This window comes from Antechinus flavipes, chromosome 4 (assembly GCF_016432865.1).
Source record: "Antechinus flavipes isolate AdamAnt ecotype Samford, QLD, Australia chromosome 4, AdamAnt_v2, whole genome shotgun sequence".
Taxonomy (NCBI): Eukaryota; Metazoa; Chordata; class Mammalia; order Dasyuromorphia; family Dasyuridae; genus Antechinus; species Antechinus flavipes.
The window spans coordinates 379,608,674-379,617,665 of NC_067401.1; positions in this window are offsets into that span (position 1 = coordinate 379,608,674).

Below are 8,992 nucleotides of genomic sequence, written 5' to 3' on the forward strand. Positions count from 1 at the left end.
GACAGAAAGTAAAAGACAAATCCTTGAGTCTAGGACCAATAAATAGAGAAATTATATGGAATTGGAAGGAAAAGCAAGAGACTAACTTTCTTGTGGTACAGTGAGGCTGTAAAGAGGGCTGTCTCTGAAGTCAAAAGACCTAGGTCTCTCAGCTCTTAACTGTGTAACTTTAGGTAAATCACTTAATATCTCACCTACAAATGGGGTTGGACAACTAATTAGATAATCTCTGAGGTTCCTTTTCAGATCTATATCTATGATCCTTTGATTAGATGTAATCCATAGGTTAAAGGTTCCTGAATGGCACCGTGGGTAGAGCACTGGACTTGGAGTCAGGAAGATTTGAGTTCGAATGTGGTCTCAGACACTTATTTCTGGTGTGATGGCAGTCAAGTTCCATAACCTTTGTCTGCCTCAGTTTACTCAACTGTAAAATGAGGATAATAATAGCATCTGAGTTCCAAGATTGTTGTGAGATAATAATTTTAAAATCCTTAGCATAGTTCCTGGAACATAGTAGATCCTTATTAAATACTTCCTTCCTTTCTCTTTCTATACTTCTTTCCTTCTTTCCTCTTTCCTTCCCTATTTCTTTCTTCTTTCCTTGCTCCTTCCTTTTCCCCTCTCTTCCTTCCTTTCTTCTCTCTTCTTTTCTTTCTTCTCTCTTCCTTCTTCCCTCTTTTCCTTCTTTGCCCTTCACACTCTCCCTTCTCTCTCTCCCTCCCTCCCTTCTTCCTTTTTCTATCTCTCCCTTCCTTCCTTTCTCTTTCTTCATTCTCTCCCTTCCTTTCCTCTCTCCTTACCTTTCTCCTCTCCTCCTTTTTACCTTCTTTCCTTCATCCATTCCTCCTTTCCTTCTTTCCTTCCTTCCCACTTTACTTTCTTCCTGTCTCTTTCCCTCCCTTTTTTCCTTCCTTCTTCTGATCTGGAGCATCTCTTTACAAAAAGGGAAATATCTACAGAGTCACACAGTGGAAAGAGTATTCAATTCAGAGTCCAAGAAGTTGAGCCCCAGCTCAAACTCTGCTACTTACAATCTATGTGACCTTGAAAAAGCCACATGACCCCTGGACTCCAGTTTTCTTATCTGCCAAATAAAGGGGTTGAACCAGATGATCTTTAAGGTCCCTCTCAGTTCTAAACCACTCATTTGGGTTAAAAATTCTCTCATTTTTAGTCCAAATGAAGACAAGCATCCCTGCATGCATAAGGCTTTGAAGGCAGTCCATAATGCCAGCTAGGAATGAAGGGCATTCAGTATGCCCTCTCTGGCCTTCATTAAATGAGTTGTCTAGACAGACAGCTAAAGCAGTCTTATCAGAAACCTCGGCCCATCAGCAAAGCAGAGAAACTTTACAGGCTCACAATCTACAGAGGGAGATGCGTTTTTATTCTTTTCCCCACTCTGTGCTCATTTTTCTATTGACTCAACTTAAGCTCCTTGGGGCCCCTGGCCTTGGAGATATTTCTCCATGCACCTCTTTGCCAGAAACCCAGACAGCACTTCTGTTGTGGGTAATAAGTTTGATTCACATGAAAAAGCCCAAGCCAGTTTCTGAGGCTTTGAGCAAAGGCTCGTAGGAGCTTGGCACTTCTATTGCGGCTGTCTCTTGTCTTCCATCTCTCCCAGACTGAGGCTTTGGGTCCCAATGTGCCCAGAGGACCCAAAAATTCCTTTTCTCTCCACACTGTTCCAAGTGTTCCAGAGTGAGTCAAACACCCAAAAATCCGGTGAGAATTTTCCAATGAGAGAGCTTCCAAAATCACTGTAGACTTGTATTACCTTTCCATAATTGGAAAAGTTCACCAACTAGAGATGGAATTATCTCTTTCTCTTCCCCCATCTTGCCAATCAAAACATCGTCTGCATTAATCCAAGGCATGGAGGCCCATTCCCAACAAGCTAACCAGCAGTAATTGGAAGCAGCCTTTTTTCTGCCTTTGGTCTGGGGGTATTTTCGTTGTTGGGCTGTTAGAGCCAATACTGAGATTTTTGCCAAGGAAAACTTTCTTTTGAAACTTCCATCTTATCTAAATAAAGAGTTGGAAGTGACTCTTGGCAGCCTCTGAAGTGGCTTTGAGTTATGAAAAATAATACCCATGTCAGCTGGGATGTGAGTTTATCCCTGCTTGAAGGGGGAGGATTATACTTTTTACCTGTCCTCTCTATTCAAATTGATCTATTTATACACCTGTTTAAGCCTTCCTTTACTGTCAACCCTCAGAGACATCCATTTGACTCAACTTGGGGTGGTATTTTCAGGGGCAGCTAGGAGGTGCAGAGGATAGAGTCCTGAGCCTGGAGTCAAGGAGACCCAACTTCAAATTTGGCCTCCAACACTAAGTAGCTGTGTGATCCTAAGCAAGTCATTTTACCCTGTTTACCTTGGTTTCCTCATTTGCAAAAAGCTGGAGAAGGAAATGGCAAACCATATAGTATCTTTGCCAAGAAAACCCCAAATGCAATCACAGAAGAATAGGACATGACTGAACAACAAATGAACTATTATGAAGATCATGGAACTGTTTGGTAACTGCATTTGGGGGAGGGGAGATAAAATGAAAGAAAATTGGTGATGAGAAGGATTGGGAAGAAGAGCAAAGGAGCCTTTCATTCCCCAGTTTTGGACAGAGGTTACATCTGACTGAGATCCTGATCTCATTTTGGAAGAGTTGTAGTGTTTAAAAAAAAAAAAAGTCTTCTTCCACGTGTCACATGCTGTGATTGTTTGTCCTTCCTTCTCAAAGAGATGACATCAGGGAGATAATGTCATGACCTGCAAATGAATTGGATTTCAGTGAGGGAGAGCTATGAGAGGTCACCTGCCTCACTTTCCCCTCCAGAGCCATCTGGCTCCAGTGGCCAGACATAGATTAAGATAACTAGAGATAGCCCTGGATAAAATGGGAGACCTTGGTCTTTAAGAGATCTCAGTTTAAGTGAGATCATACCCATTCAGTGACTAAAACTAGATAATAATTGAAGCAAAAAATCTCCTATTTATACTATCCAAAAAAATCCAAAAAAATAAATAAATGAATCTGGGAGAGGAGACCCTCAGGGTTTACTCTCCTAGGTGTGAAAGGAGTGGGACTGGGGGTAGGTTTAGAATGGAAGAAAGTTTTTTTATGTACCTCTAAATTATCCAAAGACCCTTTTTATGTTGTTCAAAATCTCTAACATGGGGATTGTCTCTAATTCTAGTTGAAGGATGGATCAGATTTAGAAAGGGTCTCCAAGGTGACCCAGCCCTCATTTCATAAAAGAGATAAGGGGTATTTAAATGACTTGCCTGAAGTCATAGACCGAATAGCAAATATCAGAAATACTATTTGAACCCGACTCTTTTGATTACAAAGCCAGTGCTCTTTCCATCACAACCCCTGCTAATGCTGTATTGTCCTTCCATTCTTCTCTCCCTCTATATTTATAAAGCACTTAATATATATTAGGAGCTCTATAAATGCTTATTCCCTTCCCCTTTCCTTCCACACCTTTCCCCCATTAGTGAGTTACTCTCAGAAACTCTATTTTGAAAAAGGGCCCAGACCAGCCATACTTTGTTCTCTGAACTTTGCCTCCATACTCCAAAGTGGAGATCTTCATCCTTTCTCTTCCATTATTCTTTTTTTATGTGTCATCTCCCTCCACTAAAATATAAGTTCATCGAGAGCAGAGACCAGCTATCTTTTGCTTATATCTGTATTCCCAGAATTTAACACAGTCCTTGGCATAAGTAAGCACTAAATAAATGCTTACTGAGCTGATCACCCTGCTCCTCTATCCCAACTCTCACTTTAGTGCTAAGGAAATTAAGGTCAAAGTAGCAAAATAGTAAAGGGGCTTTCTCAAAGTCACACAGATATGTAATGCAAAGATGGGATTTGAACACAGCTGTCCTCCCTCCTTTCATACTGAAGGACTGGGAAGAGGGACAAGTCAAAGGGGAAGAAGTATAGCAAAATGCAAAACAGACTTTCTGGCATTCAGAATTCTTTCTTATGGTTTCAGTTTCCAGACCTTACCCTCTCCTGATTTCCCCATCTCAGGCCATAGAATCCTAGCATCATACAATAATCACCCTTTAATAAACCTTATGGGACATCTAGGGGTCAACAGTCTTCAGGCCAAATTCAGCCACACTGTCCAAAAACAGGGGCTGGGTCAGAGTGGATCATTGGCCGTGGTTTGTGGACCCTTAATGTAGACCCATTTACTAATGAATAAAGTAAGGCCCAGATTATTGTTGTTCATCCTTCATTTTTCAAGAGGATCACAGAAAAATAACTTGATTTGTTCATGAATTAGATTTAAGTGAAGCAGAGCTGAACAAAATCATCAGTCTTTCTCTTCCCAGAGTTATCAAACCCCACATGAGGTAATAAAGGATCAGATACACCTGAAGGACTGAACAACAAATGATCAATTGTTATTCAGTCATGTCTGACTCTCTGTGATCCCCATTTGGGGTTTTCTTGGCAAGAACACTGGGATAGTTTGCCATTTCCTTTTCCAGTTCATTTTAAGATGAAGAAATTGAGGCAAAAAAAGTTAAGTGACTTGACCAGGATCACACAGCCAGAAAGTGCCCAAGGCCGTATTTGAACTCTGGAAGAGGAGTCTTCCTAACTCCAGTCTCAGCTCTCTGCACACTATGGTGCCACCTAGCTGCCCAGATTTTCACTCCTTAATAGTATTTACATTTAGAGCAAATAATTTACAAATGTAGAGCAAATTTAGAGCATGATCTCTGGATCATGCAAAATAAAGAGACTCGACTAGATCATGGGGGTCAGACATCATGCCTGTAGGCCTACAATATTCCCAATGTGTCAGGGATCAGATTAAAATGTAGTTCGTATCTAATTGTTGGTGCACTGATATGAAAAGGAAGGAAGGAAGGAAGGAAGGAAGGAAGGAAGGAAGGAAGGAAGGAAGGAAGGAAGGAAGAAAGAAAGAAAGAAAGAAAGAAAGAAAGAAAGAAAGAAAGAAAGAAAGAAAGAAAGAAAGAAAGAAAGAAAGAAAGAAAGAAAGAAAGAAAGAAAGAAAGAAAGAAAGAAAGAAAGAAAGAAAGAAAGAAAGAAAGAAAGAAAGAAAGAAAGAAAGAAAGAAAGAAAAAGATTTCTAAGTCAATATATGTCCTGTAAGTATCCTTATATAACATTTAGTGGCCCCTGTTTCTGGATTTGCCACCTCTGGACTAGACAATCTCTAAGATTCTTTCCAACTCCCTATGATCTTGAGCACAAAAGAAGCTTTTTGCTACATCCCAGTTATTGGAGCTGGGCATCTGCACACTTAAGCAATCACCAGGATAGAAAATATACATGGAATATGTCTGACCAGATCTGGAGAGAGATCTCCCTTGGAAATCTCTTCATTCTGAACACTTTGGTCTGACCTACTCTCAACCAGTGACTTTCCCAATAGAAAGAAAACTCCTCAAAGAACTATTACATTTTTGTCATTGTATCCCCAGTAACTGTTTTAATTAAGTGATGCTTAATTCTCATCATTAACATATGCCATAGTGCCTGGAAAATAATAGGTACTTTATAAATGATAGGCAGCTAGGTGGTGCCATAGAGCATAGAGAGCCAGAAATCAGGAAGACTCATCTTCCTGAGTTCAAATCTGACCTCAGACTCTTAGTAGCTGTGTGATCCTGGCCAAGTCACTAAAATCTGCCTCAGTTTCCTCATCTGTAAAATGAGTAGGAGAAGGAAATGGCTAATCACTCCATTCCAGTATCTTTGCCATGCAAACTCCAAAAGGGATTGAGAGAGTCAGACATGACTGAAATGACTGAACAACAACAAAAATGATAGTTGGTTCATTGGTTTATTGATTCTAACCCCAGTCTAGGGACCTATCTTTTTGGTTCACTTCATCCTTTTCACAGTCCAAACTGAGCTTTTCCTGAGTTCTCCTTAACTATCAGATGCTTTCATCAGGTTTCCAGTTCTCCCTCTGGTCTCAGGCTAAACCATACCCATGACTTCTTCCCACCAATATCTGAGTTCTAAACTTATTCTGGTCCCTAGTTTCCACAGAATGAATTGTGCTAATGCACCTATAGTTTAAGTTATTGTCTTTTTCTCACCAGAACCCTCCTTTCAAACTATTACTCATACTGGGATCTGAAGCCCTCCTATGACTCCACAATGAGCCACAGGTCTCTCTTGTACCGTTACCAATTAATTCTTAATGCCTAATTTTCATCATTAATACATATGAACACAACAACTCAGCATACATAGACACATGTCCCCACCATAGTCTCCTAGGACCCTGTGATGATATTGGAGAGTTTAGAGTTGGATGGCCTGAATGTGAATTCCAGATCAGCCATGTAATTTATCTACGTGTTGACCTAGTCACTTAACTTCTCCTTGCCTTCTTTCCTCTACTATAAAATGAGAAGAATGAACTGGATAATCTCTAAGGTGCTTTTCAACTCTCTATCTGTATATGAATCTATATTCAAGGCCACAAATCATACAACCAAGCTCCGAGTGTCCTTTCTAACTCCCCTCACCTTGCTGTGTTAGAGAAGTTGCTGTTGCCACAGACTAACTTCTTTCCAGACTCCTTTCCTGCCTCCTGCCTTTTCTTCCTGCCAGGCCCCTGGAATGAGTTATAGAGGAAAGAGTAGGAGAGGGGTTAAATAAGGATTATCTCTCCCTCACATAACTTTTATGTGTTCTTTCTCTCTTGCTCTCATTTCATTTTTCTTGATCATCAGGAGAGAATGAGATGGTGGGAGGGTGCAATGGTAGGGGGTGGCAGAGGGAGCGGCAAAGCTTGCTCCCCCCCAGTCTGCCCCAGTTGCTAGTACTTTTATCTCTGGGGTTCTATAAGCAGAAGAAAGTTTAATTGGTGTCCTGGTGGAATGAGATGGCGGAAGAGTTGAATGGCAGCAGGGTTGGGGTTTTCTCTTCCATTGTGCTGGCGTACATAATCCTCACCATTCCCTGTCCTCCTGCCTGTGGTTCAAACCAAAGGCGGGAGCTGGAGGTGGTCCACTCAGTGCATCTGGCTGTTTTGGAAAGCTCCAGGGAGAGACTCATCACACATAATCTAATGCATCAATTAAACCCAACAGATCGTTTTTCAATCACTTGCAGCAGCAGGGCACACACACACACACACACACACACACACCCCAAATAGAATAATCTCAATCAGTGGAGGTCCCAAGACTCACACCAGCCGCCCCAGCATCTGCCATGTGGTACCAGGCAGAAAGCTATTCAGGCTACAAGGTGGAGGGAAGGATAGAAAGGAGGGGGGAAAAGGGGAGGTGTGGGGGATGCTTGCTGCTGAACTTGAATGTATGCCCAATAAGGTCCAGGAGGGCAGGAGTACGAAGAGCTTTGAAGGCAAAGAGCACTATACTGATGCTAATCATGATTTTTTTTATTGTGCTTTTGAGTCTCTTTCTCTCACTTGGATACACACAGAACTGAAACCTGGGGTGTTAAGTCGCTGGGCCATTCTCTGAATTATTAGAAAGGGGCCAACAATGGGAAAGGGAGACTTACAGAAGGGGTTCATGTCCAAGAGGACAATTTAAGACATCATCATGTGAAGCAAAGATGCCCATTATAAGCACTATTGTTCAATATTGTACTGAAAATGCTTGCTGTAACAATGAGAAGAAAAAGAAATTGAAAGAATTAGAATGACAATGAAGAAATAAAACTATCATTCTTTGAAGATAACATGATGATGTTCTTGGAGGATCCCAGGGAATCAACTAAAAAATTAGTGGAAATAATCAATATTTTATCAAAGTTGAAACATATAAAACCAAACCCACATAAATCATCAGAATTTCTATATATTGCCAACAAAGTACAAAAGGAAAAGATAGAAAGAGAAATTTCATTTAAAATAACTGTAGACAATATAAATTATTTAGTAACCTATCTGCCAAGATAAATCCATGAATTATATAAACAGTTACAAAATACTTTTCACACAAATGAAATCAGGTTTAAACAATTGGAAAAATGTTAATTGCTCATGAGTAGGCTAACCCAATATAATAAAAACGACAATTCTACCTAAATTAATGCTCTTATTCAGTACTATACCAATCAAACTACCAAAAAATATTTTTATAGAGCTAGAAAAAATAGCACAATTAATCTGGGGGAAAAAAAAGGTCAAGAATATCAAGGGAATTGATGAAAAAAATATGAAGGAAGGTAGCCTAGCAATTCCAGAATTCAAACTTTATTATTTATAAATTACTTATTATTTATTAATCATCAAAACAAGCAGAAATCATAAAAAGAAGAAGAGTAATGCTTTTTTTGAAGTGGAATAGATTAGGTACATAATGCACAGTAGGAAGTGACCATAGTAATCTTAGGTTTGGTAAACCCAAAGATCCAGACTTTTGCAAGAAGAACTCAGTATTTGATTAAAAACTATTAGAAAAACTGAAAATCACTTTGATAGAAACTAAATACAAACCAGCAACTCATATGTATACCAAGATAAGGTCAAAATAGGTACATGATTTAGGCTTAAAGGGTGAAATAAACAAATTATAGGACTATAGAATAGTTTACTTGTCAGATCTTTGGATAAGGGAAGAATTTATAATCAAACAAGAGATAGAGACCATTACAGGATATAAAAATGGATAATTTTGATCACATTAAATTAAAAAGGTTTTGCACAAACAAAACTAATGAGCCCAGATCAAAAAGGAAAGCAGAAAGCTGGGAGAAACTTCTACAATAAGTCTCTCTGATAAAGGCTTTATTCCACAGATATACAGAGTACTGAGTTAAATTTATAAGAATACAAGTCACCCCCTAATTGATGATTGTTCATATCAAAGGATATAAATAAGCAGTTTTCAAAAGAAAAAATACCAAAGCTATCTAGAGTCTTATAAATAATACTTTAAATCAATATTGATTAGAGAAATGCAAATTAAAACAACTCTAAGGTACTACCTTACATATATCAGAT